At 48.4% G+C, this 18,446-nt stretch overlaps 10 non-coding genes across 10 annotated transcripts; 6 read left to right on the top strand and 4 right to left on the bottom strand.

Moving 5' to 3' along the window:
• The first annotated feature begins 1,943 nt into the window (after positions 1–1,943).
• LOC131111123 (U1 spliceosomal RNA) lies at positions 1,944–2,102 on the top strand. The gene has a single exon (XR_009121120.1). It is a non-coding gene; the product is annotated as a U1 spliceosomal RNA (small nuclear RNA).
• Positions 2,103–2,893: 791 nt separating this feature from the next.
• Positions 2,894–2,966, top strand: trnak-uuu (transfer RNA lysine (anticodon UUU)). The gene has a single exon. It is a non-coding gene; the product is annotated as a tRNA-Lys (tRNA).
• Positions 2,967–3,946: 980 nt separating this feature from the next.
• Positions 3,947–4,020, top strand: trnat-cgu (transfer RNA threonine (anticodon CGU)). The gene has a single exon. It is a non-coding gene; the product is annotated as a tRNA-Thr (tRNA).
• Positions 4,021–4,403: 383 nt separating this feature from the next.
• Positions 4,404–4,475, top strand: trnae-cuc (transfer RNA glutamic acid (anticodon CUC)). Its single transcript has one exon. It is a non-coding gene; the product is annotated as a tRNA-Glu (tRNA).
• A 1,075-nt stretch (positions 4,476–5,550) lies between these two features.
• LOC131111119 (U1 spliceosomal RNA) lies at positions 5,551–5,714 on the top strand. The gene has a single exon (XR_009121116.1). It is a non-coding gene; the product is annotated as a U1 spliceosomal RNA (small nuclear RNA).
• Positions 5,715–7,369: 1,655 nt separating this feature from the next.
• trnag-gcc (transfer RNA glycine (anticodon GCC)) lies at positions 7,370–7,440 on the bottom strand. The gene has a single exon. It is a non-coding gene; the product is annotated as a tRNA-Gly (tRNA).
• A 4,831-nt stretch (positions 7,441–12,271) lies between these two features.
• trnac-gca (transfer RNA cysteine (anticodon GCA)) lies at positions 12,272–12,343 on the bottom strand. Its single transcript has one exon. It is a non-coding gene; the product is annotated as a tRNA-Cys (tRNA).
• Positions 12,344–14,033: 1,690 nt separating this feature from the next.
• On the bottom strand, positions 14,034–14,105 carry trnae-uuc (transfer RNA glutamic acid (anticodon UUC)). Its single transcript has one exon. It is a non-coding gene; the product is annotated as a tRNA-Glu (tRNA).
• Positions 14,106–15,199: 1,094 nt separating this feature from the next.
• trnaq-cug (transfer RNA glutamine (anticodon CUG)) lies at positions 15,200–15,271 on the top strand. The gene has a single exon. It is a non-coding gene; the product is annotated as a tRNA-Gln (tRNA).
• Positions 15,272–17,506: 2,235 nt separating this feature from the next.
• On the bottom strand, positions 17,507–17,578 carry trnac-gca (transfer RNA cysteine (anticodon GCA)). The gene has a single exon. It is a non-coding gene; the product is annotated as a tRNA-Cys (tRNA).
• Between the last annotated feature and the right edge of the window lie 868 nt (positions 17,579–18,446).

Below are 18,446 nucleotides of genomic sequence, written 5' to 3'. Positions count from 1 at the left end.
GCTGGATTGCTACGACCCCTTCCAGTCCCGTCCCGGCCCTGGACCCATATCGCTTTGGACTTTGTTACCGGATTACCCCCATCTAGTGGCTTTACCGTTATTCTGACCATTGTGGACAGATTTTCCAAATTGACACACTTCGTCCCCCTCCGCAAGCTCCCCTCCTCAATGGAGACGGCCAAACTCTTGGTCCTGCATGTGGTCCGCCTGCACGGGATCCCACAGGACATAGTGTCTGACAGGGGCCCTCAATTTTCTTCAGCCACTTGGAGGGCTTTCTGTAAGTCCCTGGGGGCCCGACCCAGCCTGTCATCAGGCTACCACTCGCAGTCCAACGGACAATCTGAGCGTGCTAACCAGGACTTGGGGGCAGCCTTGAGATGTGTTTGTCACCAGCGTCCGTCTTCCTGGTCCACCTACCTCCCTTGGGTAGAGTACGCCCACAATACCCTGGTCTGCTCCGCGACAGGCCTCTCGCCATTCCATGTTGTTCATGGCTTTCAACCCCCCATCTTTTCCTCCCAGGAACCCGAGTGCACAGTCCCCTCCTTGGCTGCCTTCCTCCGTCGGGCTCACCGGGTTTGGCGCAACACCAGGGTCGCCCTCTCGCGTACCGCCAGGCGCAACCAGAGGCTGGCCAACCGCCACCGCAAACCAGCCCCGAACTACAAACCTGGCCAGAAGGTATGGCTGGCATCCCGCAACATCTCCCTGGCAGGCGAATCTAGGAAACTGTCCCCTCGATTCATTGGGCCATACGAGATTAAACACATGATCAATCCTGTGACCACACACCTTATACTTCCAGCATCTATCAAACGCCACCCTGTATTCCATGTGTCCCAACTCAAGCCGGTGGCTTCATCCGCCCTGAATCCCCCCCCTGCATCACCACCTCCCGCACGGCAGGTTGACGGCCACCCTGCGTTCACAGTAAGGTCCATCCTGGATGCAAGACGCCGAGGCAGGGGAACGCAGTTTCTGATCGACTGGGAGGGCTACGGTCCTGAGGACCGATCATGGATCCCAAGATCACTTATTATTGACAAAACCCTCATATCCGATTTCTATCGCAGGTTCCCCAACAAGCCTGGAGCTCCGCCAGGTGGCGTCCATTGATGGAGGGGGGGAATACTGTCATGCTCCACCTGAACTATGATTCGGTAGCTTGGGTGGTATAGTCTTGTTCCTTGTTTATATTGCTTACTAATTCTGTTGTCCCTTTTAGATTTCTCCACTCCCACCTTGGGAGGAGCCACAGGACATGCCACAGCTGTTCCTCATTCCATTTCCCCCATTTATACCCACCTGTGGCGACTGGAGGGTACTCGGCTATTGTTCTGGTCTCCACGCCATATGCTCTCGCGTCTGACCTTCTGGTTACATGACTATCCCGGGTGCCCTCCAGTCGACGTGGACTACTCCTGCTGCACGCCCTGTGGCCCCCTCGATCCCTGTTAGTACTTTGATTTCCTGGTTTTTACCCGCGGCATCTTTTCGTTCCTTTTACATGCCGTTGTCCTTGGTTACCCCCTCGTTGTCACGTAAGCCAATTAAAAGACTTGAAGTGCAACTGAACACGGTGTCCTCTGCATCCTGGGATCCGAACCCGGTTCCTATCGCCAACTCGTCACAGAGTTAGTCCAAAAAAATTAAATTGCCGGCCCAGGCCTTCTTTTTTTCGCTAGACGTGGACAATATGTACACGAATATCGATACCAAGAGGGGCCTAGAAGCTATAATACATATTTGATGAATACCCTGACAGGACAAGACCCCAGAAACAACTTTTACAATTATTGGAAATTAACCTCACTGGAAATGATTTTGAATTTAACTCAGAGTACGTCCAGTGGCTGGGCTTGTTGTGGGCGACCTGATGAGACCACCACTCAGCATGTGGCATGTGCGAGAGACTAGTCCGGGCGGGACCGGTGCAACTCATACTTACCTGGCAGGGGAGATACCATGATCAAGAAGGTGGTTCACCCAGGGTCGAGCCATTGCACATGGGTTGAGCTGACCTCTGCGAATTCCCCAAACGTGGGAATCTCGACTGCATGATTTGTGGTAGTGGGGGACTGTGTTCGCGCTCTCCCCTTATCCTGTGTTTAAAACAAGAGGCAGATGCAGCCCCGCGCTGAGCTCCTTGGCTTGCGAGTGCAGCCAGACCAAGCAAGAAACGACCAGCCCAGCACTACCAATGCTTGCTGAAAATGTCTGCCCGTCCGCGGGAGACAACCAACCAGCCATGAGGCCGATCTGCTCTCAGTCAGGAAACCTCAATGAGAAACGGCGACAAGACAGAGAAAGGGGCGTCGGCAACCATTTCGATTGATCTGAGTCTAAAGTTCAAGGTTTGCTCGCAGGCAAATTTGAAGCAGCGAGAATGAGCAATCCGCACCTCTGAGTAGGAGTTCATGGTTCTCACCTAAAAAAGGATAGCTTATAGCCGTAATTGTGTTGTTGTTTGTATTCTGTGTTTTGTCTGAGTCACGGCTGGTGTGTGTTTCTTTTTGTTGTTTTCTTGCCTGAAAGGACTTCTCGCTCGACCCAATTTTACTCTTGGCGAAACACTGATAATCCAGAACATAGCCTTAAACTGCAGGTGCATTAGTTGGAGGGCTCGTGGCCACCTGGTCACCTGAACAGGGACTTGAATCCCGGACACTCAAATCAAAAGTTTATTGTTCAGGTGATTGGCTCAACCTTTGTCTTGTCTGACCATTAACTCTTTTTGTCCACAAGATATTAGGCTTGTCCATGTGGGCAGTTTAAGACCTCCGTCGATCTTGGAGGTGGCAATTTCGGGACAGGGGCTTCTTCATCTCTGCAAGGTCAAGTACAGTATGCCAGAAGATTTTGCCTTGTGAGTTGTCCTCATTCATCAAGGGCCTGGATAGCTCAGTTGGTAGAGCATCAGACTTTTAATCTGATTGTCCAGGGTTCAAGTCCCTGTTCAGGCGGAGAAGAGTAGACCCCACATTACCAGCATGGGGACATACCAACCCAAGATGAGAACACCCTGGGCCAGGTACACAGCAACACATGTGGCAGAAACACAGCTTCACCCTGGCCCCTCTTTTAGCCTCTACTGAAAAAGTGGAACACCACCTTTCAGCTGAATCGCTCAGTCGGGCGAGTGCGAGAATTAAGATTTAAAGGTCCGTGGTTCAAGCCTGGGTTTGAGCACAATCCCTGTTTACGTTGCGACTTTGCCAATAGTTTGAAAATGCTTATTGGCAGGCTGAAAGGACCTTAACTTCATTCATCAAAGGGCCACCCCTCCAGACAACGTTAGAGGAGGTTACAAGCCAAACCTGTCAAGCCGTGATTGTGATTTCATGTTTTGTTGAAGAAAAGCCCATAATTTGTGGAACAACTTTCCCTACAAGGGAGAAACATTTGTCGATTTGGACAATTGTCAATATGCCCCCACATCGGACACATCGTCTTGTGTCATTGTTTGGCAACTGCTTCACCAGTCCCCTTAAAGGGCTCACCCTTCATAGTGTAGTGGTTAGCACGTTTGCCTTACATGCAAAAGGTCCCTAGTTGGAAACTGGGTGGAAGCAAGGCCGTTCAATTCCTTCTTTCACAAAAAAATCAAGGTGACAAATGGGAACAAGGATATGTGCTTGATCCCTGAAGGTGTGTACACGGGCATCTGTCCCCAGTTTGGACACACAATCCATATTTCACGGATGACTGATCGGGTGCGTCACTGGCCTGCACGAAGGGGCTTATAGGAAGGAGGTGGCCGCTGTGGTGTCGTTGCATGCAAACAACATTCTCATCCTTGACACAGCGAAGACCAAGGAGGAGAATAATCGTGGATTCGGTCCGCTTACACTGGCAGGATTTCACCAGTCCTGTTGAAAGCCTGGCCACTGGTGTGGTTTCCGTCATGCAGTGGTTCGCCTAACACTGAAGACACTCCTTCGCCGGCGCTGTGGCTTAGTTGGTCAAAGTTCCTGTCTCGTAAACAGGAGGTCCTGGGTTCAAATCCCAGCAGTGCCTTGCATATGTGTTTCAGCGACTCCATTTTTTTCTCTCCAACATTTCAAGTAAATGTTTTGAATCAGACGTCATGTTCTGTTGAAGAAATATCCATCATTTCTGATGTCATATGTAGCATACATGTCATATGTACTACAATGCTCTCGACAAAGGCAAAAACATTGTGCATTTGGACATTTGCGGGGCTAAGAAAACAGACCACATTAGCAAAACAAAAGAGGTTCGGGTCTAACATTTAAGGGAAGCGCTCTACTATCTGAGGTAATTCCCCTGCTGCTGCAATGTTGGCAGAGAAGGTCCAGTCACAGAACTATTTTGGTTCCTTTGCTGGAGTACGTCAAAGTGACACTGTCTCTGCCTTGCTGAGTGCAGACATAAAGCAGTCCCTGGTGGTCTAGTGGCTAGGATTCGGCGCTCTCACCGCCGCGGCCCGGGTTCGATTCCCGGTCAGGGAATTGACATTTGGGTAGGTTTTGACTGGAGCTAGGATTTGTCTTCGGCCTCGGTCGAATGGTTGGGGTCACCTTGAAGCACAAACCGTTGTCATCCTGAAGCGACTGACAACAGAAATATAAACAAAACATGGACAACACAATAAGACAAGGTCCTCGACTGAGAATGCTGTCACGACTGGGTTTAGGGTGAGACAGAGCATTTGTCGGATGCTCAGGGATAGATCCTTGTTAGAATAAAATGTAGATAGAATGAATATAGCATCAGTTATCACCCTTATATCCATTTGCCTAGACAATAGAAAGAGTGTTTGAATGTGCTGAAGAAGAAATGTTCCTGTGACCCTGATCAGAGACCCCCAGCAACCCCCAGGTCCTGGAGGTGCCTGGATGCACCAACCGCAACCCTGCAGATGTTCACGTTAATACTGCAAGAACGTGTCAAGATAAGAACTCATAAAACAATAAAAGTAATTCCTCTCACATACACACACATACACATAGAGAAACAAATACAGCTCGTGCAACTGCCACCCCTAGAGTTGCATGACCATGTAGTAGGGACCCCCGAAAGAGAATAAATAAAGAGGAGTTTGAACTGCATACTCAGTGGAGCGGCATGTCACTGGGTATGTGGTTTCACTCTCCTCGCTGCGAGTAACTTTGAATATTGTTGTCTGTCTCTTCTGTATTTCTGCATTTAAGTGTTTTTCCAAGTGTCACAGGAGTTTGAACCTGACAACCCACTGACTCACAACGACCTTGCACATCTACACGTGTCAGGGTTAAACATATTGGCCTCTCATGTTACATGGTGTGACTAGGGACGTGGAGTCAGTACTTCAGTCTCCGCATTGAATGTCTGCAGCAACTGCCCTAAGCCACTTGCTGCCGCTGCCTTAGCTCAGAATGAAGTCACAAGAGTGCCATACAGACTGACTCCTTGAGATAACCAGAGTCCTGTCTCTGAATTTGGACACAGGTCAAGTGGCTGGGCTTGTTGTGGGCGACCTGATGAGACCACCACTCAGCATGTGACATGTGCGAGAGACTAGTCCGGGCGGGACCGGTGCAACTCATACTTACCTGCCAGGGGAGATACCATGATCAAGAAGGTGGTTCACCCAGGGCGAGGCTCAGCCATTGCACATGGGTTGAGCTGACCTCTGCGAATTCCCCAAATGCGGGAATCTCGACTGCATAATTTGTGGTAGTGGGGGACTGCGTTCACGCTCTCCCCTTATCCCGTGTTTAAAACAAGAGGCAGGCACAGCACCGCGCCGAGCTCCTTGGCTTGCGAGTGCAGCCAGACCGAGCAAGAAACGACCAGCCCAGCACTACCAATGCTTGCTGGAAAGGTCTGCCCGTGCACGGAAGACAACCAACCAGCCGTGAGGCCGATCTGCTCTCAGTCAGGAAACCTCAATGAGAAACGGCAAAAAGACAGAGAAAGGGGCGTCGGCAAACATTTCGATTGATCTGAGTCTAAAGTTCAAGGTTTGCTCGCAGGCAAATTTGAAGCAGCGAGAATGAGCAATCCGCACCTCTGAGTAGGAGTTCATGGTTCTCACCCAAAAAACGATAGCTTGTAGCCGTAATCGTGTTGTTGTTTGTATTCTGTGTTCTGTCTGAGTCACGGCTGGTGTGTGTTGCTTTTTGCTGTTTTCTTGCCTGAGAGGACTTCTCGCTCAGCCAAAGCAAAGCCAGGTAAAAATGTAATCATTTGTCCCTTTGTTGGAATAGTTGCATCTTGTGCCTGTAGTGACACTGCCTGCAGAGATGGTTATTTCACCACCACCACCTGCTCATACCCCGTTGGAGCAGCAGCAACCACCTCCTGTGCCAAAAAACTCAAACAAAAACCATGTCTGTGCTGTGGCCAACCAAAATCAAAATATCAAGTGGATGGGACATCAACCACGACGTTCATCAACAAGGCCCTGTCAGATAATCTTATTGCTGCAGAAGGTCTGACAGACCCTAAGATGCCATTTAAAGATTTCAGTCAAACAGACTTCTTCCAGCGAGAGGTGGATGAGACAAGAAAGAGGGTGGAGGAAAAACAGCAGAAGAAGAGAAAGAGGGATGAATCTCCTCCACCCCCTGTCCGAAAGTGCCTCTGCAGGATGCAGCTGAAGCAGGGCCGGAAAAGCCCCCGCATCCACACTGGCTTCAGAGAAGTACATCTACTGTCCTGCCAAAGTGTTCTCCATCTATAGAGAGCACAGGATGGAAAAAGAGATGAGCTGGAGGGAGTTCCAGGCCTTTCCTTTCTATGAAAAGGAGAAACAAAGGCGGCAAAATAAGTGAACAATGTGTATATTCATTATTCATAACTGCTTACATGTAGATTTTTTTATTATTATTGAGAGTGTTCTTGAGTGTGGCAACCTGATAAATAAATATTCTTTGTGACATTGCATTGATTTTGTATTTTATTTCAAGCACTGGTATCAATATAAGCCTGATAGGAATAATTTGTAATTATATAGGGATTAATTGGAAAAAAATAATATTGTGGAGAAGAAAACTGTGACTTGACTGCTGGCTTAGACGGGATTCAAATACCTGACTTCATTTCTCCAAAGTCTCTCTGCTTGTCTGACATCTGTCTCGCATCCTGATTGGCTGGCAGCAAATGTCAACAACACAAGCGCGGCCCGTCCAACGCTCTGACCAATTGCACAGAGACTACATCAGCATCACTGCAGTAAGGTTTCAATAAGTTTCTACTTCTGACAGAAATGTGCAAATACTCAAGTGCTGTCCACCTTAACTGTCAGGTGGTCCGTTCTCTTACTTTTCAGGTGTCATTCTGAGTTCTGCCCTTTCGCAGGAAAAAGAGCCTTTGTACTTTTTCACATGAACTCTAAAGAAAGGTACAAGCTGAGATACTCTGCATTGGCTGGGAATTGGACCCAGGGCTCCCGCTTGGCAAGCGAGAATTCTACCACTGAACCACCAATGCCACATGTCGGAGAAAAGTGGCTGAGCCTATGCAAAGTGGCACTGAATGACAAAACATCACAATGTCATACTCTTTGGATTTAGCTCCTTCTGGCGTAATGGGATCCACAACAATCATGTCAGGTGTGGATGCACCGTAGACTCGTTTTTGAAGGGCAAGTGACAAAAAGAGGTACGTGGATCAAAATTCAGCTGCCAAAGTTTCACGGACCAAGCACCCAGGTACTGCTGGGATTTGAACCCAGGATCTCCTGTTTATTAGACAGGCACTTTGACCAGCTAAGCCATAGTGCCAGCTGAGCATGTCAACCTGGCAATGCTGCCTTTACTCTTCTAGACAGTAACTGCTTGCAACGTTGAGACGACGCCATTTGTCGTGTGTCATTCGGTCAGCAGGTGGGGAATCCCGTATATATTTGGCACCGATACAAAGGGTTTACCTATTGGGAAGAATGCAAGGGCTCTCCAAAAGAGTCCAACACAAGTGTCACACGAGGGTCTGGAAATGGTCCCTGGGACTGACACAAATAACTAGGCTGTTAATCTGGACTAACATAACATAATACCCACATGGGAAACAAAACGCAGAGTGTTTGAATGACTTTTAAAAAGTAGCCTCTGGAGGGTCAGGGTGGCCGAGTGGTCGAAGGCACTGCTTCAGGGTGCAGTCTCGAATGAGGCGTGGGTTCAAATCCCACTCCTGACAGCTTCTTGCATCTTGAAGTGGCGTCACCCTTCATTCCAGAGTGGCCGAGGCTGTTACTCCTGGGCAGTAAACCAGGGGTGCTTTTCAAAATGTCTGCTGCTGAAAAGTGTACAAAGAAGACCTATTGTATCCCGGGGTCTTGCATTTCTCCTGAAAACAGGCTTTGTATCTCAACATGACCTCTGATAAGAAAGTATGGAAATACCAGTAGAGGACTGCTGGAATTGGAACCAATGAGCCCCTCTTTGCTAGACCCTACGGAAGTAGCACTATGCACTAGGCGCTCCACATCAATTGACAATCTGTTATTGGAGGAAGGAAAGAAATCAGGGCACAAACACCAGTCATGTTCTCGGTCGGTAACCTATCACTCACGTCGGGTCCACCGCACCACTACCAGAGGTCAGCCCTGAGGAGCGACCAGAAGAAGGCATCCACCAGTAAGGTAGAATTACACTAAGAGGTATTAATGCCGGGTTGTACAAATCGAGAACCTGTGGAAACGGTAATGCACATAAATTTACCTTTCGCCACTGTGCTGCTGAATATGGGCTTACCTTTGACCTCTGTAACCTCGGGGTGCGCGAATGGCCTACAATTAGCCAATAAAACAAAGGATTCCTTGTAGAATTTAGGCAATCAATCCCGCTACCTCTCACATGCAAAGCAAGCGCTATACCATTTGAGCTAATTCCCCTGCTTTTCCTGGCAGAGAAGGTCCAGTCTCAGAACTATATTGGTTCTTGAATTAACTCAGAGCAAATGACTACTGGATCATGGGAGGGAGCAAAGCAGTGGCTCAACATATTTGACAGTGCATCCCATGCCGGAAAGCTCGATGAGCCACAGAGGAACAAAAGATGGCTGACTTACCTCAAGACCACATTGAGCCTTCTCCACCAATTACCTATGGTGGCATGGATTGTTTTGGCCCCTTTCACACAAAACAAGGGTGTAAAGAACAAAAACAGTACAGTCTACTATTCACTTGTCTATGTTCTGGAGGTGTTCACATAGAGATGCTGGAGGACTTGACCACTGACTCATTCATCAATGCCCCAAGATGCTTCATTGCCATCAGAGGTGCTGTTTGGCACATCCGATCAGATCAGGGAACATACTTAGTTTGAACTAAAAATGAAATGGAAAAGTCTCTAAAGGAAATAAACACAGAAAGAGTAACAGAATACCTGGCAGACAAGCAATGCAACTTTGTCATAAATGCAAGCCATATGGGAGGTGTTTGGGAGCGCCAGATCAGAATCATCAAAAGCGTGCTCATTTCAGTCCTAGCAAACAGTGCTGGCAGGTTGAGTGACAGTTCCTTGAGAACCTTTCTTTAGGAAGCCATGTCTGTTGTGAATAATCACCCTCTTACTGTGGACAATGTAAACAACCCATGTGTCTGGAACCACTGACACCTAACCACCTGATTACCATGTAGTCATTTATTCCCATGCCACCACGTGTTTCCAAAATGGCGCTGCGGACGGCTGCCTTGGTGTGTTGGTCCTCCAGCACCTGGACTCCGCAGGAACCTATGCTAGGCTCCTGTTTGTGGACTTCAGCTCCGCCTTCAACACCATCCTCCCAACTCTGCTCCACGAGAAGTTCTCCCAGCTGAGCGTGCCTGACTCCACCTGCAGGTGGATTACAGACTTCCTGTCTGACAGGAAACAGTGCGTGAAGCTGGGGAAACACATCTCAGATACAAAAACCGTCAGCACCTGATCCCCCCAGGGCTGCGTTCTTTCTCCTCTGCTCTTCTCCCTGTACACAAACAGTTGCACCTCCAGTCACCAGTCTGTCAAGCTCCCGAAGTCTGCGGACGACACCACCCTCATCGGACTCATCTCTGACGGCGACAAGTTTGCCTACAGGTGAGAGGTTGACCATCTGGTGACTTGGTGCAACCTGAACAACCTGGAGCTCAACGCCCTAAAAACAGTGGTGATGGTTGTGGACAACAGGAAGAACTCAGCCTCTCCTGTCCCCATCACCCTCTGTGACTCTACGATTGACATTGTGGAGTCCTTCCGCATCCTGGGTACCATCATCTCCCAGGACCTCCAGTGGGAGCCGAACATCAGCTCCCTCATCAAGAAGGCACAGCAGAGGATGTACTTCCTACGTTCCTATGGCAGCTGAAGAAATTCATCCTGCCAAAGACAATGTTGGTGCACTTCTACAGCTCCATCATTGAGTCCATCCTCACCTCCTGCAATCTCCCGTCCCTCCAGGATCTGTACGCCTCCAGGACCCTAAGGCGTGCAGAAAAGGATTGTGGCCGATCCTTCTCAACACGGACACAGTCTCTTTGAGAGGAGGCTGCGGTCCATCAGGACCAAAACCTCACGCCACAAGAACAGTTTCTTCCCGTCTGCTGTCAGCCTCATCAACAAGTCCCGGAACCCCCCCCCCCCCCCCCCCCCCCCCGACACTGTTCACAACCCACCTCTGCCTCATCCTGCCACTTTGACACTCTATATGCGTTAAATTAACGCTCAGTTTGGACTCTTAGGAAAAACAATCAGACTGCAGTTCCGGAACAACAAACAAATAACAGACCGTGTACATATATTTATCCTGTATACTGTAAATTTTGTATTTTCATTTTTTAATGGATGTGTCTGCACCTACTTCACCAAAACAAATCCCCAGTCGAGGTCAGCAGGCCCCGTCTCCACTGTAAACAGTGTGGACTGGGCAATGCTTCCCTTTTCGGAGGGTCCGGACGGTTTGCCAGAACCCCTTCGAGGCCGACCAAAAGTCGTGCTCCATGGCCTCACCGAATTCCTCCCACACCCGAGTTTTTGCCTCGACAACCGCCGAAGCCGCGAACCGTTTGGCCTGACAGTACCTGTCAGCTGCTTCCGGAGTCCCACAAGCCATCAATGCTCGATAGGACTCCTTCTTCAGCTTGATGGCGGCCAGACGTTCCCAGCACACCCTCACTACTCGTTTGGGTCTACCAGGTCTGTCCAGCATCCTCCCCCGCCATCTAATCCAACTCATCACCAGGTGGTGATCAGTTGACAGCTCAGCCCCTCTCTTCACCCGCCTGTCCAGAACATGCGGACGCAGGTCTGATGACACGACTGCAAAGTCGATCATAGACCTGCAGCCAAGGGTGTCCTGGTGCCAAGTGCACTTATGGACATCCCAGAATTTCTAGGCGCATCCAAGGTGTTGAGGGAATCTGTTTCAGGGGCCTTAGAATCTCATCTCTGCTATTTGCAGATGATGTGGTTCTTATGGCCTCTACGGGCTGTGACCTTCAGCGCTTACTGAGACGGTTTGCATCTGAGTGCGAAGCGTCTGGGATGAGACTCAGTACCTCCAAATCAGAGGCCGTGGTTCTCAGTCGTAAAAGGGTGGAGTGCTCCCTCCGGGTTGGGAATGAGGTCCTACCCCAGGTGGAGGAGTTTAGGTATCTTAGGTATGGTCACGAGTGAGGGAAAGTGGGAGCGTGAGGTCGACAGACGGATCGGCGCAGCCTCGGCAGTAATGCGGTCGCTGTAACGGACCGTCGTGGTTAAAAAAGCTTTCAATTTACCGGTCGATCTATGTTCCCACCCTCACCTATGGTCATGAGCTTTGGGTCATGACCGAAAGAATGACATCTCGGATACAGGCAGCTGAAATGAGTTTCCTCCGTAGGGTAGCTGGACTCACCCTAAGAGATAGGGTGAGGAGCTCAGTCATCCGGGAGGGCTCAGAGTAGACAGTGCGGGGCTGCAAGTCTTTCCAGTTCCAGTTAAAAGCCCGGCTCCTCATGAATTTAGGTCTGGTCCGATGGTCCTGAGCTTTGAGTCAGCACGGAAAAGATAAGATCGTGGGTAAAAGCAGCTGAAATGACTTTGTTTTGTTGTGCGGCTGGACTTTCTCTTGGGGGGGGGGGGGGGGGGGGTCGGGGGGGGGGGGGGTCGGGGGGGGGGGGGGGCTGTGTCATCCGCGAGGAAATTGGACAAAAGCCACTGCAGAAATTTCATGTCAGTGTGAAGAATGTAGAAAGGAGCCATGCAAAAAGGGAAACAATCTCGAGCTATATTACACCGAAGTTGTTGCTATTATGAGCCATGCATTCATGTACTCTTAGACTATTCTTAAACCGAAGGAGTGCATCAGGGGGCATCCGGATTTGAACCGGAGACCTCTTGATCTGCAGTCAAATGCTCTACCACTGAGCTATACCCCCTCAAACACACCAAACATGCTTACACGATGGGAACTAAGTTCTGCATATGCACTAAACCAGCACACATCCTCATCGTGACTGGGAGAATTGAACCAACAAAGGTTGACTTCTTGATGGGTCATCGAGGTTTAAAAGGTTCACTTAAACAAGTTATTCCTTGTGCACTAGTTTCAGCCACACATTGGGCGGTTCAGCACTTTTGGTGATACATCGTCAAGATTTCTTTCCTGTGGAAAATTGTGCAACATGCGGAAAACATTTCATTGATGAAGTGGAATCGATGCCTGCATTCTCCAAATGGTATATTGTGTCTTTTTCCTGCTAAAAAAGCATTCTCCATCTCCAACATCGTACCTGATACTTTGATTAATTGCATTCTAATGATGTTTCCTAAAAACACAGGTGGTGTCAAAACTACTGCATTGGTATAGTCCCATGAGGATGGGATTCAAACCCATGCACGCAGAACACAATGGATTAGCAGTCCAGCACCTTAACCTCTCGGTCACCTCATCTCCTGCAGGACCTTTGTTGACATGGTCTTGTTGACTGAAAATGAGTCCCAACATCTGAATTAGTGTTTGGTAATGCAGAAACTGTGGTAGCCTAGTTAGAACCCAACCTTAAACTCCAGGTTATTTTGTTGAATGGCTAGTGGCGCAGTGGATGACGTGTTGTCTACGGGTTAGACAGCTGTAATCATATCGTGGTTCGTACTCATTGTTGTGTCCGCACCAACCCTGGGTCATGGCAGGTGTGTGTTGCTTTTGTTATTGTCTTGTCTAAAAAGTACTTTTCTCTCAACCCAATTGTAGTCTTGGCGAAACAGTGACAATCCAGAAGCTAACCTTAAATGACAGGTCCTTTTGTTGTACGAATAGTGGGGCAAAGGATAACTCATCTCAGAAGATTCAAGTTTCAACTCCTGGCTAGCTAGCAAATCTTTTCAATTAACCAGACTCTAAAATTCAATTTTTGCTCGCAGACGAATTAGAAGCAACTGGGAGCAGCAATCAGCACCTTCGAGTCAGAGTTTTTGTTTCTTTCCCGGAAAAGGATAACTCTGCTCATGAGGTGCTCGGGTGTGTTGTACAATCTGACAGTCCTTTGCTGCCAAATCATTCCAGTCGTGGATAATGGACCTGACCAGGAAAATGCCAGCTGTGGGATTTCAACCAGTGCCCGCTGAGCAAAAGGAGCCTTCATCTGGTGCTTTAGACCACTCATCCACACAACCTAAAACGGTGCCCTGATCAGGAAAAAACTGTGACCTTGTGAGGTTCGCTGACAATGGAGGACACTGAAAAGGAGCCGCACAAAGCAGGGTACCTGCACTGTTTACCTGTCCGTTGACCAGGTTGCAGATGGATTGTCTTTGTTCCTTTTGACAATCCACATTTTAACACCCCATTATTGAAAGACGTAACGACCATCAGGAGGAGTGAGGTTTATTGTGAGGACCTTTAGAACTCCAGTCCAACGCTCTCCCAAGTGGGCTATTTTAGCTGCGATGGGGGGTTCTGCTTTTTCAGTCGGGGCCTAAAGTGGGGGAAGAGTGAAGCTGTGTCTGTGCCATGTACTGCCGTCTTCGCCGACATGGCCTCGGTACTGTGGGCGACGAGTTCGCCTCCAGGTGGGAGGTTGACGATCTGGCGACTCTATCTCCAGTCAAAACCTAGCCAAATGTCAATTCCCTGACCGGGAATCGCACCCGGGCCGCAGCGGTGAAAGCGCTGAATCCTAGCCACTAGACCACCAGGGACTGCGTTAGGTTTGCACTCAGAAAGGCAGAGTCTGTGTCGCTTTGACGTAGTCCAGCAAAGGAACCAAAATAGTTATAAGACTGGACCTTCTCTGCCAATGCTGCAACAGCAGGGGAATTAGCTCAAATGGTAGAGCGCTCGCTTCGCATGTGAGGGGGAGCGGGATCAATGCCCGCATTCTCCAAAAGCTCTTTTGTTTTTTGTGATTAAATGTTCCCAAGTACCAAACACTAATCCGGGCCCCAATCCCGATATCTAGGCCAAATACAGCCATAGGTATCACCTTGTCTTGTCTTGCTGTGGGATCAATGCCCGCAGTCTTCTAGGAGTTCTTTGCCTTTTGTAAAAGCGATGTTACGATCGGAAATGAGTCCAGGATCGATCCACGTGGTAGACCCGCGTCCGATTCCCGGCCAATGCAACAGGGCTGTTTTCATACCTTTCATCGTGAAAAAAAGTGCCAAGACCGTGTTCAGGACCAACTGATGACCTCTGAATTCGATCAGAAACGTCACACCTCTCGACCTGAGACTCTCCACCTGAGACTCTCCACCACAAGACTTGATTATCTAATCCAAATTCTGTCAATAGTGGCATTCTCAGCCACAACCTCGATGAGACGCCGTCGAACGCTCGGCCGTACTCACTAGCCTCAGAACAGCAAGACCTTCGATAGCTCAGTTGGAAGAGCGGCGTACTGAAGTGGTTCAAGCTGGCATCCTTATGTAGCTGGTTCAAGTCCGGCTCGAAGGACAATCCCTTTGCTCATGTTATGTCTGCCAGGAAAAAATGGCAATACCGTCTTGTCTGAAGGACCTCCGCTTCCCTGTCCATGGAGTTGGACTTGAGTCTTTGTCACGCAGTCTGAAATTGGCAAACTGAGAAATTCTGATAGAGTGATCAATGCAGTTTGTCTATTTGAATACATTTCATCTCAACTCCTGTTGGAAAAGGACAGCCATTTCCGTGAGAGCACAAGACCCCTGGATTGTACCCAAAAATACTTTGTGCTCATCAAAGAGGAAAGTTGTTGTCCTGGTTTGCAAAGCCTCCATTGTTACGCCAGAAGGTGCCAGTCACATCCAAAACAAAGGGTTCCATGGTGTAATGGTTAGCACTCTGGACCCTGAATGCAGTGATCCAAGTTCAAGTCTTGGTGGAACCTACTTGCCTTGCAGCAATCGAGTGTTTGGACTGTGTCTTCCTTTAACAGTAAGAGTATGATGACTTATTGACTTACTCTACAAATCAGTGGTAACCGTGGATCAGGAGGAGGTCCCCAAACGACGCCAATGTCTGTGACAGCTGATGTCAAGGATCAGCTGATCAGAAGATACTTGGTTTGTGTGCGGGGCCACAAGTCTTTCCAGTTCCAGTTAAAAGCCAGGCTCCTCATATAGTTTCCATAGAGTACCAAGGGATTGTCCTGTTGCCCTCGTATATTGAGGGCAAAAAGGAGGCGTTTGCAAGTGGACCTCAGACCTGGTCACCTGAACAGGGACTTGAATCCCGGACACTCAGATCAAAAGTTTCATGTTCGGGTGACCGGCTCAACCTTTGTCGTGTCTGACCATGAACTCTTTTTGTCCAGAAGATATTTGGCTTGTCCATGTGGGTAGTTTAAGACCTCAGTCCATCTTGGAGGTGGACATTTCGGGACCAGGGCCACTTCATCTCTGCAAGGACACGTAGAGTATGCCAGAAGATTTCTCTGCCAATGCTGCAACAGCAGGGGAATTAGCTCAAATTGTAGAGCGCTCGCTTTGCATGTGAGAGGTAGTGGGTTCAATGCCCGCATTCTCCAAAACCTCTTTTGTTTTTTGTGATTAAATGTTCCCAAGTACCAAACACTAATCCGGGCCCCAATCCCAATATCTAGGCCAAATACAGCCATAGGTATCACCCTAAACCCAGTCCTAACTGCATTCTCCTGTCTAGCACCTTGTCTTGTCTTGTTTGGGATCAATGCCCACAGTCTCCAAGGAGTTCTTCACCTTTTGTAGAAGAGATGTTGGGATTGGATCTACCCCTTAGCATCCGACAAATACCCCAAACCAGGGGAATTACCTCAAATGGTAAAGTGCTTGCTTAGCATGCGAGATGCAGCAGAATCGATACCCGCATTCTCCAAGGAATCCTTTGTATTTTGTAAAAGAGATGTGGGATCGGAAATGAGTCCAGGATCTATCCAGCGTCAGACAAATATCCTCATCCTGGCCGCGTTCTCTAGACCAGTCTCTTGTCATGTAATAGTGAAGAAACCGAGTCCGTGAGTTATTGTTCCCAAATAGCGCTTCAAGATGACCCCAACCATTCCACCGAGGCCGAAGACAAATCCTCTCTCCAGTAAAAACCTATCCAAATGTCAAATCCCTGACCGGGAATCGAAAACCGGGCCGCGGCGGTGAGAGCACCGAACCCTAGCCACTAGACCACCAGTTATTTTGTAAAACAGGGAATAGAAAGCCCATGTTTCCACCCAGTTTTAAACAGGGGGCCTTATGCGTGTGAGGCAAACGGGATAACCACTAATTTATGGAAACCCGGAGTGGAGGAGGGGGGGGGGGGTTATAAGAGTACTGGCGAAACTCAGAAAGCAGTTGCCAAACAATGAAACATGATGATGTGTCCAAAGTGGGGGCAGATTGACAATTGTCCAAATGGACCAAGATCTCTCCTTTGTAGGGAGAATTTTAGTTCACATAAGATGTTCCAGAAATAATGTGCTTTTCTTCAACAAAATGTTTTTGAATCAGAAGTCTTGTTGTGTTGAAGAAATTCCCATCCTTTCTAATGGCATGTGTAGTACACATGTGACATGTACTACAATGCTCCCTACAAAGGCAAAACCCTTGTGATTTTGGACATTTGGGCTAACAAAACAGACCACATTAGCAGGACAAAAGAGGTTGTCTTGACATTTCAATGAAATTGTCTATGTGTTGGGGAAGAGATCTGACCCCCACTGGAGGAGTTCAAGGTACCTTGGCATCTTGTTCTTGGCATCTAACATGACAGTTTACCAGTTGATCTACGTTGGATGCTCCACTGGTCCGCCACAGTGATGTGGGAGCTGAGCCCAAAGGCAGAGCTCTGGTCCGATGGTCCTGAGCTTTGAGTCAGCACGGAAAAGATAAGATCGTGGGTAAAAGCAGCTGAAATGACTTTGTTTTGTGGTGCGGCTGGACTTTCTCTTAGACGTGGGGGGTCGGGGGGGGCTGTGTCATCCGCGAGGAATTTGGACAAAAGCCACTGCAGAAATTTCATGTCAGTGTGAAGAATGTAGAAAGGAGCCATGCAAAAAGGGAAGCAATCGCGAGTTATATTACACCGAAGTTGTTGCTATTATGAGCCATGCATTCATGTACTCTTAGACTATTCTTAAAACGAAGGAGTGCATCAGGGGCATCCGGATTTGAACCGGAGACCTCTTGATCTGCAGTCAAATGCTCTACCACTGAGCTATACCCCTTCAAACACACCAAACATGCTTACACGATGGGAACTAAGTTCTGCATATGCACTAAACCAGCACACATCCTCATCGTGACTGGGAGAATTGAACCAACAAAGGTTGACTTCTTGATGGGTCATCGAGGTTTAAAAGGTTTACTTAAACAAGTTATTCCTTGTGCACTAGTTTCAGCCACACATTGGGCGGTTCAGCACTTTTGGTGATACATCGTCAAGATTTCTTTCCTGTGGAAAATTGTGCAACATGCGGAAAACATTTCATTGATGAAGTGGAATCGATGCCTGCATTCTCCAAATGGTATATTGTGTCTTTTTCCTGCTAAAAAAGCATTCTCCATCTCCAACATCGTACCTGATACTTTGATTAATTGCATTCTAATGATGTTTCCTAAAAACACAGGTGGTGTCAAAACTACTGCATTGGTATAGTCCCATGAGGATGGGATTCAAACCCATGCACGCAGAACACAATGGATTAGCAGTCCAGCACCTTAACCTCTCGGTCACCTCATCTCCTGCAGGGCCTTTGTTGACATGGTCTTGTTGACTGAAAATGAGTCCCAACATCTGAATTAGTGTTTGGTAATGCAGAAACTGTGGTAGCCTAGTTAGAACCTGTGATGGAAAATTTTATATTTCACCGGTATAACATAGGTTACACATTGTTTGAATTACTTTACGGCCTTTTGTAGAGCTTCAACATTTGCATCCGAGCACATCCTGCTGTCCCTTCAAAGATGGTGGCACAGCAGGAGGCTATCTGTAACCTGGGGTTAGGGGCAGTGTCGGAGGAGGTCATTCTTTGATCAAAGCTTTACCTTCATGGGATAAGTGGACATCAGGATGTCCCACCAAATGGCTGACCC

The sequence above is a fragment of the Doryrhamphus excisus genome, unplaced genomic scaffold (assembly GCF_030265055.1).
Source record: "Doryrhamphus excisus isolate RoL2022-K1 unplaced genomic scaffold, RoL_Dexc_1.0 HiC_scaffold_24, whole genome shotgun sequence".
Classification (NCBI taxonomy): Eukaryota; Metazoa; Chordata; class Actinopteri; order Syngnathiformes; family Syngnathidae; genus Doryrhamphus; species Doryrhamphus excisus.
The sequence above is the reverse complement of the archived record's forward strand: the minus strand, read 5'-3'. Positions and strand labels throughout refer to the sequence as shown.